This window comes from Prenolepis imparis, unplaced genomic scaffold (assembly GCF_030444845.1).
Source record: "Prenolepis imparis isolate NDT839.2.m4 unplaced genomic scaffold, iyPreImpa1.0 SCAF_8, whole genome shotgun sequence".
In the NCBI taxonomy this organism is placed as follows: Eukaryota; Metazoa; Arthropoda; class Insecta; order Hymenoptera; family Formicidae; genus Prenolepis; species Prenolepis imparis.
The window spans coordinates 8,291,544-8,312,678 of NW_028141166.1; the positions used below are offsets into that span (position 1 = coordinate 8,291,544).

A 21,135-nucleotide genomic window follows, 5' to 3' on the forward strand; every position below is an offset into this window, starting at 1 on the left:
TAAATCGCTATTATATGAGTGGAATATTACCATTCTTTACAACGTAAGAACTCATTGAAGCATTTTGCATTAGGCGTGAATCAATTCGATGCATGCGAATGATGTTAATAACATCCACCGGATAACTCGTGAAACATAACGCAAATTAATAGCTGCGCAGTCCAAATTAGCGAGTCTCGAGCAATTTCGTGTTACATTTTGCATATTTTTATTAAATCAATTTGTAACAAAAAAGAACGAGCCATTTCTAATTTTTTCTTTAAAGCTGTCAATATTCGAATACTCAAGTATCTTGGACATTTAAATAAAATTAATATTTTAATTAAGATTTTCTTATCTCAGATATCCAATTTATTTTGAAATAATTAGAGGAGAGGAAAGGAGAAACCAAATATTGTAATATTCTAAAAGATAATTACGGTAATTTAATTGATGTATAATTATCATAAAATGTAATTTTATATCAGCCAAAATTCTTTTTCATCCAAACAGATATTCAGAAAATCTTTACGTAGACATTCTGCCATTCTTTATTAGTTAAGACTTAAGATGTTACATTTTTGAAGGTTGAAAAAAATTTTTATTAGATAGCGACATCGGAGTGATGCGATTGGACGATCGTGAAACGCGCGATGTGAATGAGCTATATAAATTAACAGAGTATGCATTTTGCATGTGTCGCACAATTGACTCTGTGCCAGAATTCATGTCGAAGTAAGTTACAGGGCCGAGCAGACGATATTATTAGATCGGGAGGCTAGTGTAGAGTAACATTTTTCTTAATATATCTATATCCCGATAAATCGCGCTTGCATAGTTTTCGACCATTGTCTTTTTCTCGTACGCTCGAATTTTATTCATTGGCGGATCGATAGTAAACAATCTAGAATGTTTTAGATATCTATGTGTGATCTTTTTCTTTTTTTCTTTTATCCCAGTTGTCAATGCGCGGTTTGGTATATTTTTAGTTTTCGCTTAGATCGCGCAGACAAAGCAGCGATAGCCATATATATATAAGCGCTGGATCAGCGAAAACGACGATGCTGCTTTGACTGCAGCGAGTGCGAAAATGCAATGGCAATTCGCGGTTGTGCAATCTTTGTATAACGAACTTGTGTCAATTATGAATAAATTTCTGCTTAGGGTGTTCTCTTATTTCCAGAAATATGATTTTCTCGCGATAAAATGAAAAGCAAATTAATATAAATTTTATATTGATTTTTATTGATTTTTTTGAAGCTTTTATAAAATGATCTGTTCTCGTCCGTTCTTTTATCTTCGCAAATCAATCTGCAATCTCGTCGATGTCTTATATTCTTGGAATGAGAGCGAACGAATAAAATAATCATGAATAAAACAAACAACATTTAACAGATGTGTCGATAATGAGAGGAAAAATTCTGTATTTTAACGCTCTTTTGAACACGAATTAATTCATATACTTGTCTATAATTTAATGATAATTTAACATAAATATAATAATTTTTATTAATTGATACGAATGATAGTTTACATTGCATTTTAAAAATGTTAAGCGATAGCATAAAATCTTACCTCTGAATTTGCGGTGAATTTCATTTTAAACTACAGACTATCTATTTTACGTCAGAGAATCCAGTCGCGAATGATAAAACCGATGAAATTCCGATCCTCCGACTCTGATCTTGAATATTGCGTTACCATCTAAAGTGACACATCTTCGGTTATCATTTCATGTCAACAATGATACGAAGCATTCGCGTCACAGTTCGTCATGGGACGAAGGCGGAATTCATTGTAATACGTACGTGGAAATTGCGTAATTGTTAGTCTAACATGCACGTCTGTTTAATGAATCTCTATCTCTATCTCTGTCTAAACGGTGCAATTGAACAGAGCGCGAAGAGAAAGTGATGCAAGAGATGCAAGGTACAAGAAGACGAGCCTTCGTCTCGTTGTTCCGCGGTTGGTCGACATGGTAGGTGTTGGTTAGCTAAGTGATCCGCGATTCGTCACTCAACCGGTCTGACAAGAGGCTCGTCTCAAGTGGTTCTCATTCGCGATAACTTCCGGCGATGAATTTGACCACTAAAAGCGATCAGATACGAATTGACACAAAAACATGTCACCGAAAAAGGGAATTAAAATTTATTAATTGAAAATTAATTTATTATTGACCTAAAATAGATAAAACTTTAGAGAGATGTTCGATATATCGGACATGCAAGAGCGATCGAGTTGCAATATATTGAGGATAGTTTACATATACGCTACACAAGATTGTTTATATGCTACCGTTTATGCGACATTTAGATAAAATCACGTGTGACAGTTTTTAATGCGCATTTAACGTAATGTAATTCGCTATCGGAAATCGCACTGCTGGCATTAAATCGATCGATTATCTCGCATCATTAAAGCTAAAAGGATATTCCCTCTATTTAAACTTGAAAGATAAAATGAGGAAGAAAATTGTTAAAATTGTGACAATGATTGTCTATAAAAATTTCAGATTCACGTTAAGGAAAAGACATATAATTTTTTTTTTAATTTTTGATCATTCATTCACTTCATTCTAGCTTGATATATACCGCAAAAAAGTTTGGAGTATATTTTATTTTGCAACTTTTGCAAATTGAGCAAATTCTAAATATGAGAAGAAACAATAAAATTAAAAAATCCAATAGGTATCTGTAAAACTTGCGAAAAACTCTTCATTTTCAAAAGTATAACTGTTAAATCAAATCATATCAGAATCTGACGTTTAAAAACCGATTTCGATTTGAACGGAAAGGATCTATTATTATAGAATTAAAACGATGATTGTAGAATGGGATTGACGTCGACGGCTAATTTAACAGTTATACTTTTGATGACATTGTTTAGTGAACGACTAGTGGCTCGATTACCGCAACAATTGAAGCAATATACTTGACTTTGACCGATTTGCCAATAAAGTGACCCGTGATGAGTAACACGCGAGCCGACAAATCGGTCCGCTTGTACTTGATGATTTGATGACCCATAACGTCACAGCAAGAAAGTCTCTTATTGGCTAGATTGATTGTCGTTCGAGGGGCTCGACCTAACACAACGGTTCTCAACCTGTTCCATTCAGAACTCATTCAGTATTTCTTAATCGTAATTCCGATTCACGTTTTACAGATAGCTGCGAAAGATTTCGCGACACATGTGTTATCTTAGAGATTCAAAATATCTGAAAATAATCGTGATGTCACTTTGACGATTGAATTTTACTCGCGTCATCGCTCACTTCTTATACTATATGTTCGATACGCTGCTGATGTAATACTACGTTTCGTGGATTTTGTCCCGCATTTAGTATGCGAGATAAGCGCGAAGCTTATTCGCTTGGTTGTTTATCACCTGCGAATTTATTATTCTCATAAATTTTATTATTTTATTTTCTACGAATTCTATCATTGACGAAATAAACTGTATCGATGCTGAAAAAGAACACGATTGCACGAACTTTTAGGGGTGTATTAAATAATTAAAACTCTTAATGAAATTAATTTAGCGACAGTCAATGAGATGATTGAAGGTGTCCATTTACTACATTATAGGATTAAAAATCTAAGATTAAGGGCCGGTTTTTCAATAATAGTTTAAACTTATAGATCAGAGTTTAAACTATGCACACATGTGTTCTGCAGAGTTTAGATTATCTAAATTTAAACTATTATTGAAAAACCGGTCTTAAAACGATATAAGGCTTTTTGAAAGTACAATCTGAACTGGCATACGCGAAGATTGAAGGTGGTCAGACAGAAAGTAGTTCTACTTTTACCTTTGTTGACGACCTATATATCTCTGGCAACTTTCCTACGTTGCAGAATTATTGCGTATTTTATTGGCTAGGGTCACGAAGAAACTTCTAGAAATTAATGCATTAATTATTTTTACAGACGAGCATTGTATACACGTACTTATATATAGAGCTTTGTAATTATCTAATGATGTCGGAAAATATCTGTCATCTCTATCGATGAAAAATGATTAAATAAATTAGATTCATATATTCCAGATCATAGCACGCTTGTTAGAAAAAATTATAATCTGATGATCTATTTAATATTATTTAATAAATGTTACATGATCTCAATTATAATTACTTAACATTTTATAAAATGGTTAATTGGAATTGATTAGTTACCAATCCGCAATTACATCTCATTTATCCGCAATTACATCTCATTTATCGAGTTTACGTAACAGTCATTATCTATCATGATTCTCTTTCCGTGTCTATTCAGATAAAAGTCTATCCGGATAAAAAATACTTTGGATAAAAAATACGTCGCAAAATACATTGCTTTAAGCAACTCGTTTGAATAGGGATCTTTGATCGGCTGGGTTTTTCGAGTGACTCACGATTTTACGGAATTACGAATACAAAAATATTTCTCCAATCAGCATCCGTGCTCCAGTGATAGAAATGATTAAACGAAATAAGAAAAAAATCTTTTTATAAAATAAAATTTTGATTTAATCTTTGTTTTAACTTGTATATACGACAGGAGATGCTTTGTGTATCTATTTCGATTCTTAAATCGTTGTTAAGTAATTTGATGAGACTCTAACGTATGACGTAACAAAGCGACTGGTAATTAATCGTTATTGCTGGAGATTAAGAAGGGTTGATCTTCTCTGTCGCCCACGATCGCAAAATTAATTTTAATTGAGCTTGCGCTGATACTGTTCGCTCGCCGATTTCGCCATAGGGTTCATATCTCACGCGATTGGCTAGCATGTTCGTTGACGTAACATAGTACAATGAAATAATTGCAGACTTTGCGTTCTCTATTGCGCTTTATTATTTTGTCCCCTCCCTACGAATTGGTCGGAATTGATTATCGTGCACTCGCGATAATAGGGATATAAATTTTTCACAATGTAAACGATTTCTCAGGATTATTTCGCGAAATCGAAAAGCTTTTCTGCAATCTTACAAAAAAATAATTGCACGATAAATTACATATATTGCTTTCTTTGGAATATCAAACAATAATCGCAATCTGCGCGTATATTGAAAAAATATTTACTTAAATCTATTTATTATATAAGATTACATTTTATTATATTGTCAGAATCTAAATTTACGAAAAAACTTTTTGGCACTTATAAAGTACGCGGTTTTTCGAAATACGGCATATTATGTTACACAGTTGAAAAATTTGTGTTAAATTTAACAAATATCACCTGTCCCAAACGGTCCACAGAAATTTTTGTGTTAATTTAACATAATACGGATATGTTAAATGGTGACACGAATATTGTGTTAATATTTTAACATAAAATAAATGCAAACTTCAAATAAACTTAAAATAAATTTTGTGTTTTAAATTAACATAGTTTTAATGTAAAAATTAACTAAAAAAATTGTTAATTTTACATTTTATCACCCCCACTTATATTATAAAGTAAAATTAACATTTTTTTTCTGTAAATTTTAACAGATAAATCTTGTCACTAATAATACGGAACATATTTATTGTGTAAAATTAAAAATAGATATACATTGTGTTATTTTTACACTTTTTTTTAGCTGTTTTAATAATTTAACATTTGAGTCCAATTAACATAACAGCAATATGTTAAATTAACACGTGAATGTGTTAAATATTTAACACAAAAATTTTAACGGGGACCGTTTTTAACAAAAAAACACACATTTTCAACTGTGTAGCAATGCTATTTTGTTTAATTCTGCGAACAATAAGCGTAACTTCCTGTCTTTTTGCATGAAAAACAGTTCTGTGAACCGATAAGATAAACGTTTATTCAATTGTTCTGTTCACAAATTGCTCTCCCTATAATATATGTATGTACACTGCTATTTCGAAATGCAATTATAAAAACGTACGTTTGCAAATTGTAGGAAATTTAATAGAACATTTTCGTACATCTTCGTCATCGTTCTTGACTGTCAAAACCGTGACAAATGAATACATAAGCCGATTTTTACTCTCGGATGATGGACTCGTTCGGAGCTCACGTTCACTCAGAATTCGTATACGTGCCAAAACGCACAGATCCATCAGGCGATGTATGAATAATTCTCGGAAAGATTTCATAAACTGTCGACATATTGCTAATCGTAACAGTAAAGAACTGATATATACAGGGATCATTATGTGTAATTTCTAATTAATGATAAACAATATTTATGAGTGAAAGACAGATGAAAATTTATAACTGGTTTTCTTATTGTTTAAGAAATTACAAACAAAACGTTACATTTTTTTTAATGCGGACTCTATTTTACGTTATATAATTTTTATATATTTTTTTTCCGCACATATACACATTTGTAAAATTATGATAATTCATTACGTCTGATAATAATTAATTATAGCATTTTTTTACCGACAAACTATGTCTATATTATCGACGACATTGTACAATAGTTTCTTATCTCGTGTGTAATGTAAACCCTTCTGTTACAAGTTCGTATCAGAAGATGGCAGTACCACTTCTTTTCATGAATGAGTTTGCAAATGCTTTTCCATTCCATCAATGAATTCCATCCATGACGAGTAAAAATATATACAAAAGAATTTTCGCTATTTAATACGACGTACATATAATTTTTATTTATATTATTTTAGGTAAACATATATTTAACAAATGTATAAATTCTGTAATAGTGCTATTTTTTCATGTTATGCATTTTTATTTAATAGTGCATATTGTTTTTTATCTAAGTAACTGTATATAGGAAGAAGAAAATTAATTTTATACACTGAGAGAATTTTCTTTTAAAATTTATCCTGAAAATCATGGTAATCGTGGGACAATATGGAAAGAATTTTATGAGAATTTTTCTAATTAATATTTATCACAATAAAAATAATAATATTTATCACAATAAAATATAAAACATGTTTGATTAATTTTACTAAACTGCGTAGTAAAATTAATCAAACATATTTTATATTTTATTGGGATAGATATTATTATTTTTATTAAATATTAATCAGAAAAATTCTCATAAAATTCTTTCCATACCATATTGTCCCACGATTACCATAATTTTCAGGAGAAATTCTAAGAGAAAATTCTCTCTGTGTAGAGATATATATATTTAAAATAAAATTACTTACAATTAGTAAAATTATTTAGTAAATTTTTATTTTTAATACAGTATTGCTCTCAATATCGACATGACTCGATATCATTATTTGTTTCAAAATTATATCGGTCACAGTTTGCAATAAAGAAAATATATAACCGTATATTACATAATAGAACATCGCAATACTTTGACAATGAGATATGACATTTGCTGAAAGACAAGAAAAATGCGAATTCTGTTGTCATATTGATAAGAGATGCATTGAATAGGACGCAATCTTTTGCGAGATAACTGTCATCCGCGTGTATCAGAATATCAGAGATTATTTCCGATTCTTAACGCGATACCTCTATAAAGAATTAATTACTAAAACTAGATCCACATTTACATATGCTGATGTTGCGATATATTTATTTTATTCGTTTTCACGCGCGTTTTGTCGGTAAAACGATTCGGATAATCAGTCGCGCATTGCATAACTGCAATTGCACTTGTCCTCCCCCTTCCTGTATGCATGCTTCTTCAGCGTTTGTCGGACAACAGCCCGACGTATATACACTCGGCGATATGTTGAACAAACGGATTCCTGGTTTGTAGCGATTAACTCGACCATCGCTGACGAGATCTTTCAAGACACCCTCTCTTCCCCCCAAAACTCTTCCCTACTCCCAACGCGGATATGTTCATAACTCCCGTCATTTTCCATTGAATCCAATATCCATGTATTCCGCGTTTCTACACGATTTAGGTGTATAAATGATCATTAATCAATGTTTGTTGTTTTGCCGATGAATACGAGAACACAAGTGCTGCAAAATGTATTTTAAATTTTCCAAATATAGATTTGAATTAAATGATATATAATTATAATAAATTGTGTGTGTGTGTGTGTGTGTGTACATGCAAATACATATATTCGCATCATAATGACATTTCTCGTACATGCTATGATTATTTTATTCGTAGAAAACAAATAAAAGTGAAAGGCTCTGATATTAAATATCTTGGTAAAGACGAAATGAGCTAATTAAGAGCCAGGCGCGATAAATAGTGCGCTAATTATTTTTTTATATATACTAGAACAACACAAGCGTGCGCTATTCCTCGATTTTATATAAAAAAGAATGATATTTTTATATAAAGCTTGATTAAACTTGATAAAAATGTTATAAAAATTAAAATAATAATGTTATAAATAATATGTTATAATATAATACTTTAAATTCGAACAATATTTTTTGACAGAAATCAGCTGATAATTGTCAAAAAATATTAATCGAGTTTAAGGAATTATAACACATATTATTTAAAACATTACTAAAAATATTAATCGCAGATAAGGCATTATAACATATTATTTATGACATATTACTATTTTAATTTTTATAACCTGTTATTATTTTAAAATTTAATTAGCAAATTTTTAATCAGCTGTAAAAATCAGCTGATTAAAGCGTTCATTTGCTAATTAATTTTTAAAATAAGAATATATATTATAAAAAATGTATATTGTAAAAATTAAAATGATATGTTTTAAATAATATGTTACAATTCCTTAAACTCGATTAATATTTTTGACAGTTATCAGCTGATTTCTGTAAAAAAATATTAATCGCAGACAAAGTATATATTATAAGTATATATTATTACATATTATATTATTTACAACATATAATAATTAAAATAATATTTTATAAGTAATATATAATATGTTATAATACTTTATCTGCGATTAATATTTTTTGACAGAAATCAGCTGATAACTATTTCGGACCATTTACAGCAATTGTCAACTGTCATATGCTACATATGATTTATTTTGACAGTTGTCGAACATGCAGAAACTAGGGGACCGAAACGTACGAAATAAATAATATATATAAAAAATAATTAGCGCACTATTTATCGCGCTCGGCTCTTAATTAGCTCGTTCGTTTTCTTACTAAAAAAAAAAATATATAATTTTTCTACATATTTATCTTATATCATATTATTTATATTTATATTATAACTTCTTATGTTAATAGTATAATAATTGAGATGTAATTCATAAAATATTATAATTTTATAATTTTAACTCTGCGATGCACATTGAATTGAAAGCATTTGGCACGTTAAATTTAAAAAATTTATATAAGCTGCATCTATATTGTTCACAGCCACTAAAAACACGCACGTGCCTGTCGTTATTCGACGACATTATTTCCACGATTATTGATCAATTTTCCGTATAATGTTTCCAGTACGGTTCCAATTGTGTCTGAAAAGGTAGAAAACTTGCGCCATCACGTAGAGAACACGCGATCTTTGAGGTGAAGCGCATATATGCATTTTTTATACACGCATATGTACGATCTGCTGCACACAGCCGCGCAGGTGCGTACTTACTATTGTATCGAATAACACATTCCTGAATTACCTAATGACAGTCCTCATCTCGCGATAATTAATTCGCTGACATCGTTTAAACGCCACGTGCTACTATCGATAATTATTCGTCGTCAATTAACTCTTGCGGATCTTGCGGATTAAGTGCGGCTGAAACAGGTGTTGATCACTTTAGGCATAACTAAATCCAATTTTCGTGCTTCATTGAAAGCGTATTTAAATTTGATATCAACATAATCGCGGACTTATCAGAATATAATTTCTGTACAATTATTTATATCGATGTTTTCAAATGAAATTCATAAAACAAGCCTTCCAATCAGACACAATTATTCGTATATGTTGCGAATTTGAATTACTCTAGGTCGATCATCTCGAAGAGATGCAAGAGCCAAATTTGCTTCAATTAAAAAGACTAAAAGTTTAGTTGCAACTTCTTTGTATATCTTCGCGCGAAAACATATTCTTTGTTAGATATGACAGTAAAAAAAAAAAAAAGAAGAAAAGAAACAGGATTTTTACGTAAGCTCATACATGTATATGTGCAGATTGATGAGAATGGTAAATGTAATTCATCTTCATATATGGTGTCAGATACATAAATTCAACTTATGATATTACATATCTGCAATTTTTTCCAAGATAAAAATGAGTTGAATTTTTATTTGAATTTTTGTGTGAAGAACACATTCTTCGAAGACTGAAGATAATAATAGTGAATCGCGAGTGCTCTAATGTATTGAATTAATTATTTTAATAATTGCAATTATAATATTGTATAATATATCGTATTTATATTATCTATAATAATGTGTGTTTATATGTATGTATATATATATATATGTATATATACATATGTATATACAATATATAATATTATATATAATATATAGTATTATAATAGTATAAATCGTATAGTTAATAATTTATTAATTATTATTGAATACAAAATTATTGATTAATATATGAAAAATTGCTAAGTTTTTTAAAAATTTAAAAATTATGATAGAAAGTTTAGAATTTTTAATTACACATAATTTTTGGTGCATAGACTGTATGTAAAAAGAAAAGTTGAAAGCGTTTCAATATCGATTTTGTGTATCAAAAAACTGAAAAATTAATGAACGAGTTTAGATGAAAGGAGAGGGTTTCCCGGAAGGAGATAAATACGGGACATGCAACTGTTGTTACAGACATAAACATCGGCAATTACAACTTCATTATATTCGAATATATTCATCATGCATGAAAACATTCATCAACCAAAATTATTGATTCATGCTATTAATCAATTCGTAATAATTAGCGAATTCGGATTTGTCTACCGGAAATCTTCTCCGAGATATATCACAGATATCTATTCCCGATTGAGAGCTTATCACGATATCTAAATTAATGATTTTTTTTATTTAGATAAGATCTGAATTTATGTCTGTCGTTATCTTGAATCACTAGAAAGACATAGTTTACAGTAATTACGGCGAACAGATACGATTCGGAAGTTCCATCAACTTGACATCTTGTCATCTTTTCATGCGATGTTTTCCTCTTCTTTTTTAAAAATAAAATAAATATACTAATATATATATATACACACACACACACATACACACACACACACACACACACACACACACACACACACACATATATATATATATATATATATATATACATAGACAAATATCATTAACGTGGAATAGAGATTCTAATCGCGAAACTCTAAGAGAGAGGGGGAGGGGAGAGGTAAGACGATGAAAAGACAGCCAGATAATTGATTGGAGCAACGGTGATTCGAGCCTCGTGGCTCGACGACGACACCCGTCAGTAGAAACTATTCAGCATGGCCTCTTATTGCCACCAACCCTCTGCACACCGACCTATTTCCGACTAAAAATAGCCAATAGAATGATTGTCACTAAAACGACCCACTCGACCGCGGTGTGTCGCGATTAATTGTAAGTGCGAAGGCGCCGTAACGCAATCTTTCGCACCACCTTTAGATGCTCGGATCCTGCATCTCCGTGCAAGTTATCTCCTTGAATGAAACAGAAAAAAATTAACAACTAGTTTAATAAATGTTATTTATAATTAAAATTATAGCGATTCAAGTATCGTTTGTATGATATTTTATATTATTACGTATATATATATATATATATATATATATATATATATATATATATTATATATATCGTTTGTGTTTGTAAATTTTATTGCTAGAATTTTTTTTCTGATTTATTCGCTTACGACATGAAGGTATAAATTATTGTATGACATGACGGTTCATAAAGTTCGTGTCTTGTATTATAATAAGTAATAAATAAGACGTTATGGTTTGCTTGACAGGATTATCGTATAGGATCTGATTTCTTTCAGTGTCGTTAAAATGCAAATTATGCAGTTTCAATGTTCGATCTTCATAAACGTTTTAAGTCTCTCACTCGCGACGCTTGATATGTTTCATTAGTCATTTGGCAATTAGTACTCAACGATAAGATTAAGAGCAATGTTATCAACGTATCTTGTACAAAATGATAATTTCGATTCTCTCATCCATCGCGAATAATACTTTAATATTTATCTGTTTTTACGTTATACCATTAATAATCAAATTTATTATTAATAGTATTATTAATAATAGTCTTTAAATTATTATTAAATTATAAGGATGTGAATTAAAACACAACTATTTACAACTATTATTTAGATATTTTAAATTACAAATAATAAATTACAATCAATATTTTACACTTTTTCTAATATTAATCAAGATACGATGCAAATATCAATTTCTTAATTCGATACATTACTATAGATTGTAAATGGCAATATACATATATAGACATTAATTCCAAGGTATTTGAAGCTATTTTTAATGGTGAACGGGACAGGAAAAACAGTTTATATTAAGAATCAATTTTTTTAATTTTTGCATTCGCGCGTATTTATTACAATAGAACAGCCCGTGTAAATATTGTGGCATCCTTTTGCGGTCACCAAAAACTAATCTCGCAAAGCATCGAGAGAAAGTGTTCTAAGAAAGTTTATACCCACAGTAATTAATCTCTTGCAAACTTCGTCGAAAGGATAGTTGTCTCGAGGTTAAGTCAGTTAATTGGTTAAGGGCATCGCATGTCAGTAAACCGGGGTTTTCCGCGAAAAAACAGATTCTGTTCATCGACCAACGAGTTGACTCTTTAATAAAACATATCTTTTAACATATCTTTTAACGAGCGTCAAATTTGTTACGGGAAGACACGCGACAATCATCTCTAAAAATTTGCACGTGTGTGTATATATGTACGAAAATGATACTGTAAATAATAACATAATAATAATCTTTTCAGTGATAAGAAAAATACAATGATTAATTAATGCTATCGTTATCCAAAGGATCGCGCTTTTAATAGCTTGATAAAATAATTGAATATTGTTTCTCAATTACATTCATTATGCGTTCAACTGTTTTTCTTGTCATGCGATTAGCGAGCCGTTACAAAGATTGCAAATGTAAAACATGATTTTTTTATGATTTAATAACGATTTATATGAAAAAAGTTTAATTATTTATGATTAATTAATTAATTGCACTTAATATATGAGCATTTAATAATAATTGTGTTCACAGATTTAGTATTACGTTAATCCATGGATTCAAATGTATGACATAACGTAAAAGTGTAATGTTACATATTGCAATCGTTAAAATCAAATTGCTGCAGAGTCCGTAAAATCTATAACTTGTTTAATTGATTATAAAACTTGAACGCAAAGTTGACCTAAATTTGTTTTGTTTAGTCGGCCGTTTTAATCCTTTGAATACGTGATAACAAAAAATAATTATGATGTGCCAATTTCGAACATATTGTACAAACGATAAGATTAATGTAGGGTCATTATTCGCGATTAATGATAATAGCTTATCAAATTTAAATTAGATAAGCATACATTGAGAGAGAATAGGATATGAAAATAAGTGAAATATAATCTAATCACTGTGAATGCGTTACGCGATATTTCTTTAAAACGAAGGCTACACTTTATATTCTGCAGACGAGTAACATTCATATGCTTATGTTCTTCTTATTTCTTGTTCCTCGGATAATTTCAATTGAAAGACGAACAATTAAACGAACATTGAACATATGTATGTATATGTATGCATCGCTGTTCAGAATAATGCAACTAGCAACTATTCATTCGTTACGAGCGTGAGTTGAAAGCTCATGTGATGATTCAAAGTATTATAAAAAGAATTATATAACATACCGATTGCATAACTATACTTAAGAATGCATATTTCTCTCATTTGATTGCTATGATTCCTGTCGATACAATTATTGTCACGTAAAGAAATAACGTGCGAATAATAAAAAAAGGTATTCTTAATTATTGATTAATAAACGCGATATCATTGAATGCAGTGATAATTATTGATATACTAACAATTTTATGATTTGTATCGAAATAGTAACTTCTCTGAAGCTGACAGAACCAAATCGGCAGAATTCATTGAATTCATTGAAATATTTAGTACTTATTTTGTACTAACTTGTACTAATAAAAATAATTTTATGCCATTTCGAATTAAACTGTAGCACTGTTAATTTTTTAAATGTACGAAATACAAAGTTATGTTTAGCGGTACAAATTAGTATAAATTCAATCCTTCTAATTTCGTTTTAATTTAATTTTCGTTTTTTTTTATTTTTATTTTTTTCTTTCCATTTTGTTTTGTTTTGCTTTGGTCTTGCCAGTTGAATATGAAGTTAGCAGTGCCAGCACAGCTTTCTTCGAGATAACATGGAGTATAAAAAATTATCTCATATATAAATTAGTACAAAATGAATACTATGCCAATGAATCAATTTAATTCTGCCTATTTGGTCCTGTCAGATTTAGAGAGGTGAAATAGTAATTCGATTTAATTCGCCGATTTACGCTATATGCGTTATATTATCGGAATGAATAGTCTTCTTTTGGTGTCCAACTTATATAACCTTGATGAATAATTTTCACTTACTATCATTGAACTGTATCGTACGGCCTACTTTTTACTCTGCGAATGATCGGTTTTTCCACGAATTTAGCAATATATTTTGTGTCGATTTATAATCTCTCAAACAAAATCCTGCGATAATTGCTGCAATAATAATTTTGATAAAAAATAGAAAACGTACACGGAGAACATATTTCCATTATTAAAAAAAGAAGATGTAAAGTCGATACTCGATCGTGTCACCGCTTTATCCGCGATGTTGATTGATTGTCCCGATGTCGAATAATCGCGCGAGGAAACCTCTTGACAAAAAAACGGAGCTGTCTCAAACACGACCGCACTGTTTCACAGCTGTCACAAATCTAAGATGTCCGCCATGAGACGTGAATTTCGCTTAATATCCTTGAAATTGTCTAATTATTGTGCTTATTTCAAGATGTTGATTTATTTTGTTATAAAAATTTAAACTTTGAATTCAAAAATTAAGGCCTGTGTAAGTCGTAGAACATTTTCTTCGGGTTCATTTTGTAGGCCTTGAAGAGACCTTTAAAACGCGCCCACAGAAAATATTTTAGGCTTTATAAAGGCCTTAATTTTCGCGAAAAACGTTCAAACTTTGATTGCAAAAATTAAGGCCTATATAAGTCCTAGAACATTTTCTGTAGGCTCGTTTTGTAGGCCTTTTTGACGTTAAATGTAAAATATCTTGTAAAATATTCAGTTTTCGGTAATCATACTTTAATACTTTTATGGACGGAATAATGAGACAAATCATAATTGATGTAAAAAAACACATAGTTGCTTTTAAGAAAAATACGCAGTTGCACGTTGCAAATTACATAATTTTTTTTAAAACAATTATCTACAAAAATGCATATGCTTATCATACAAAAAAATGCAAATTACATAATTTTTTTTAAAACAATTATCTACAAAAATGCATATGCTTATCATACAAAGAAATGCAAATTACATAATTTTTTTTAAAACAATTATCTACAAAAATGCATATGCTTATCATACAAAAAAATGCAAATTACATAATTTTTTTTAAAACAATTATCTACAAAAATGCATATGCTTATCATACAAAAAAAATGCAAATTACATAATTTTTTTAAAAACAATTATCTACAAAAATGCATATGCTTATCATACAAAAAAATGCAAATTACATAATTTTTTTTTAAACAATTATCTACAAAAATGCATTTGCTTATCATACAAAAAAATGCAATTAGAAATAATAGGTTCCATTTAAGAAATTGAAGGTGACCTCTATGTGATATTCAAATGATTATCCAATATCAAACCGATGTCACCATCTTATGTCCCCCTCAAGGTCAAAAAACTTTTGTATGAAATATTTTTCTCTATGACCGCTCCCTGCAAAGTTACGAGGGGTGATAGATTAAAGTTGGACATTCTGTATGTATATATATACATATATACAGACTGGCCCATCGAAAACGTAACAGACATATTATTTGGCATTTAACTATTTGGTCAAAAAACGCTCGGACAGGTCAACTTTGTTGTCAAGGGGGACATATTAATTGGCTATTTTCGTTCACCTAACTTCAACCCCAAAAAAGGGATTAATTTCACCCTAAAAATTTCACCCTAAAAATATGTCTGTTTCGTTTTCGGTGGACCACTTTATATGTATACAGATAATCGTTTGAAGATCACATAGAGGTCACCTTCAATTTCTTAAATAGAACCTATTATTTCTAATTGCATTTTTTTATGATAAGCATATGTATTTTTGTAGATAATTGTTTTAAAAAAAATTATGTAATTTGCAACATGCAACTGCGTACTTTTTCTTAAAAGCAACTATGTGTTTTTTTACATCAATTATGATTTGTCTCATTATTCCGTCCATAAAAGTATTAAAGTATGATTACCGAAAACTGAATATTTTAGAAAATATTTTACATTTAACGTCAAAAAGGCCTACAAAACGAGCCTACAAAAAATGTTCTATATACATATATATAAGCCTACAGAAAATGTTCTAGGACTTATACAGGCTTTAATTTTTGAATTCAAAGTTTAAACGTTTTTGGCGAAAATTAAGGCCTGTGTAAGTCGTACAACATTTTCTGTAGGCGCGTTTTAAAGGTCTCTTCAAGGCCTACAAAATGAGCCCAAAGAAAATGTTCTATACGACTTACACAGGCCTTAATTTTTGCAATTAAAGTTTAAACGTTTTTCGCGAAAATTTAGGCCTCTATAAGGCCTAGAACATTTTCGGTGGGCGCGTTTTGTAGACCTTGAAAAAACCTTTAAAACCCGCCTATGCCCATTGCTTTACAACTTATAGTTTGATTAATTTTCGCGAATAACTTTCAAAATTGAAATTCTAAAATGTAAAAAACTATAAGTCTTAGAATATTTGCCTTGTTAATTTCTGTCAAAAATTATTATAATCGAAGATAAGGTGTTATAACATATTATATACAACATATAACTATTTTTATATTTTTAACGTATTATTATTTTATAATTTAATTAGCAAATTAACGTTTTATTAATATTTTTGACAGAAATCAGTTGATTAAAACGTTAATTCCTAATTATGTTTTGAAATAATGTGTTATAAAAATTAAAATAATATATTTTAAATAATATGCATGTTATAATACTTTAAACTCAGTTGATTTTTTTAACAGTTATCAACTGATTTCTATTAACAAACTTTATATTATTTTTTTGAAAATATAATTCTTTTGAATGTAAAATCGAAGATTGGCGCGCGCGTAGCGCGCGCTTGTTTTGGTCTAGTATAGTAAAAATTACAATATAATTATTGTAATTGTGGAATATACTATTATATAAGACAAATCACAATAGTTTTATTTTCAATGCTATTATATTTTACAAAGCAATATTGCAATTATTCAAATATTTCCTTGCACAAACAAATACACAATTATTAACAAATACTAAAACAAACTTACAATTTTTAATTAATAAATATCTAATGCCATTATATTCCAGCTTTACAATAAATGTTTTGTAACAAAATGTATTTTTCATATAATTTGTACTATAAAATTTTTCTGTGTACGTTCTCTTTTTTTTATTTTTATTTTACTCGACACTTGTTTCCGCGTTAATTGTACAAAGTTCTCAACAATTTCGTATCGGCGATACTTTCACTATTTGCGCCAGCAATCGACGTCATAGGCACTGGAGAAATTGCCAATTCAGTGCGGCGATGTCAAAACAAGGTTAATATTTACGCGCGTTCACAATTTCTTCTTTTATATCTTAATATTTTTTCTGCTCATATGGGGGAAATTCTAATAAATATCCTTGATATAATTTTTATTACTTGGATTATTAGAAACTATTTGAACTTATATAAATATGTTAAAGATCTGGTTGCAAAAGACAACAGTTGTTTTTTATGATCTCTCTTTAAAAATTTTTGCATATTCAACTTAAATTTAAATAATAAATAAATAAATGTGATCTGATGTTATAGATGTCGGCCAATAGAGCCAAGCGCGAAAATTAATTTCTAATTTTTCGGAACAGTATCTCTTGGTTTGAGATCATTGAGTTCCATTTGATTAATTATCAATTAACCTCGTACTTACCTATATTTTTCTCGCCTATTTTTCCATTGTAAGTACGAGGTTAATTGATAATTAATCAAATGGAACTCAGTGATCTCAAACCAAGAGATACTGTTCCGAAAAATTAGAAATTAATTTTCGCGCTTGACTCTATTGGCCGACATCTATAACATCAGATCACATTTATTTATTTATTATTTATTAATATTGAGAGCCGATTAAATAAAAAATATTTCTTAAATTTAAATGTTAAAAAAATATGTTTACATTATAGATTATATTCGTAAAGTATGAACGAAATCATATTCTTTTGCCGACATGTATAACTATGCATGCGACGTTTTTCCCAGCGTGTTCTAGACTTCGATTTCTCATGATCGTTGAAAAAACATGACCTTTGAAAAATTTCTCGTATACGCCATTCGATCGAACGCGTTTAATCCTCGGTCATTGTCGCCTGACAATCCTCGGTCAGTGTGTTGCCTACACGCAATAGATCCGTTTTCGTTCTCCGAAACGCGGGCAAGCCGAGGTTAAATGCGTTCGCTGCATCAGCAGCAGCAGCCGTCGCCTTTCCCAGATGCGGATCTTTCACGGCGAGACGTGCTCCGCGCGATGACGCGCGCGTTTAAGGTTCAAATTCGCCGCGGGGTGTGTCCCGTTTACGGCGAATGAGCGGACGCGTTGTTGGGGGCTCGTCTCAGCTGCGACGTGACGTAATGCCGCTTAAAAGGCGACTCGCGTGAAACGCGCGAATCAGTCGCACAACGCGCGCCGCACCGTGCATTGCTGAGGAGCAGAGGAGGAATCGTCTCGTCGTCGGATATTTCTTTTCCTCGGCCAGGAAGGCTGTAACGCGCTGTCGATCCCATCTCTCTCTTTCGTCCCCTCTTTCGCTCTTTCTCTTCATCTGTTTCTCTCCTCATCTTCCTGGTTTCCCTTTTTTACATCCATCTTTATAACCCGCGACATTCCGCACATCTGGAATTTTCATCCAGGTCCATTGCAATTAGACCGAGCGTGAGATTCGCTGATTCGCTCTTGAGAGAGATTTACGCGCGATCGAGTTGGCGCTCGATCAGAACCGGAGCAATATTATTTCTGTGCACATCCGAAGGAGATCCTCCAAGTAGCGGTGCGACTCTTTTACCGGGAGATTGGAAAGGTACGCGAAGGTCGGCTTGTGTGTATCCCGTAAGTACGAGACGCGCGTCGAGACGAGAGATAATTCTAATTGCCATACATATTAGTTATAAATTGTGATCTGTTAAATTTTCTAAGGTCTTCGAATAGATAAGATTAAATATCAAAGTGAATCGAACCATATGCAAATTGCTAGTAGACACACTGAGTTCTCATTTTATTGTCATCAAGTAAAATTTTCATGTAATCACGGTAAATGCCACGTTATTGTAGCAATAGAAGAGTGCCATTTCAGACTGATGAAACATACTGTTAATTCGTAATTCTGTTCCATCAAGGCACAGCATTAATTAAATAATTAATTATGGGCATCGCGTTGCTTCGTATTTTTGAAACTATAATCAACTTCTTTTCTTTTACAGTATATCATTAATTTTTTAAACATACATTATACTAAGCATAAATATATATATATAAATATTATATGAAAAATATTCCTGAATAATTATATAAAAATTATTAATTTATAATTATTTTGTAAACAGAATAATGCATGTGCGCACATTATATACCTACACACACATTGCGTATACATATATTTCTTTTTTAAATTGGACATTTGATTTTGCACAAGATTGTAAGAAAAGAATATTACTAAATTACGGTAATGTCGCAAAATTAGTCATCCGATAATATCCATCATCATTGAATTCTGTCTTCTACTTCTTCAATCCGTATACTGCAGAAGAGACAGCAGGTGACACGTATCGCACTCGTGGTTACTCTGTGGCTAAATGTAGCCGGTGCCACTTAGGGACGGAAATAGGCACGAGTGATATCAATTTGGTGACCGGTATTGACAAACTTAACGAGCACGTCGCTGATATGGACACAGGGCTTCAATGGTGTATCGTGTAGTGTAGGAAATAAAACGCATCTTATATATCTTACGATCGGAATCTCTCTCTTATCGTAATCTAGGATGTCGCGCAATTTTACTTACTTTAGCTTCGGCTATCAAAGATTTTATCATAAGTGTCTATTACAGGGTATCTACTCAGATTGAAGAATTAAGTGCAACAGTGGTGTGACTAAGCGTTTTAAGGTCTCTTGAGAAAATTAAATAGTTCAAAAAATATAAATTAAATAATTTAAATTAAATATAATAATTTTTTGAATTTAATTTTTAAATCAATTTTCTCCAATTCTCGAAAAAAAAAATAACTTAAATTATTGCACGATTATTTTCTTAGACGATCTGGCGAGATGATATATCGATTCGTAACATATTTGATGAATCGATTGCTTTAAATTCTATTCGCAAACAGTACGATTCGCAACTATGTTTATCCATGTGCAGGTGTCTGACGTAGAAAGCCTCAAAATCAATTAATTGCGACATATGATATATATATTAATTTGTAAAACCCAAATATTTTTTGATCGATATACTCCGTTGTCGCAAAGTGTTTCGAATTTATTCAACGCCGTTATTCGATGCAGACTTTGCTCGCGAAAAAGTCTTATTGTAATCCGGCGTTGAAATGACAGAATGACATTTTAATCTCATTCTATTTTATTCATTAATGAAATTGTAATTCACGTAATTATGGCATCGTCTCCCTTTTGAATTCGTCTAATTACCCGCGAATGATCTATTCCGATAGATCGCAGGATCGTTTGTCACTGCGGTGACATATTTATCACTTTGATCGACGCATACCTAATTATTTTACTGTTACTCACAAATCACACTGACGCAGCTCGTCCCGCATAATTCAAGCACGTAAGAGCATAATTAGCTAATGAAGCTATAACGATCGATTTATCGGTACAGATATTATATCATGTATCCTATATGTAGCAGACGACATTACGTTTCCTTGAAACGACAACAGTTATCTGGATTGAGAAAAAAAAACATAGAGGCATTT

The 21,135-nt window shown here is 30.8% G+C and overlaps 1 protein-coding gene across 8 annotated transcripts in view; it reads left to right on the top strand.

Annotated features, from left to right (window-relative positions):
- LOC145939827 (trehalase) overlaps positions 1–21,135 on the top strand; it is a 50,894-nt gene that overhangs the window by 9,729 nt on the left and 20,030 nt on the right. For 2 of the 8 annotated variants that reach the window (XM_083044453.1, XM_083044459.1), the window contains exon 1: positions 18,808–19,223. The exons of 5 other annotated variants lie outside the window; for them this stretch is intronic. The gene's annotated coding sequence lies outside the window, so the exon portion shown is untranslated. Of the gene's footprint in view, positions 1–18,807; positions 19,253–21,135 lie in introns of those variants that run through there. One more of the 8 variants, XM_083044457.1, reaches the window with a different exon arrangement.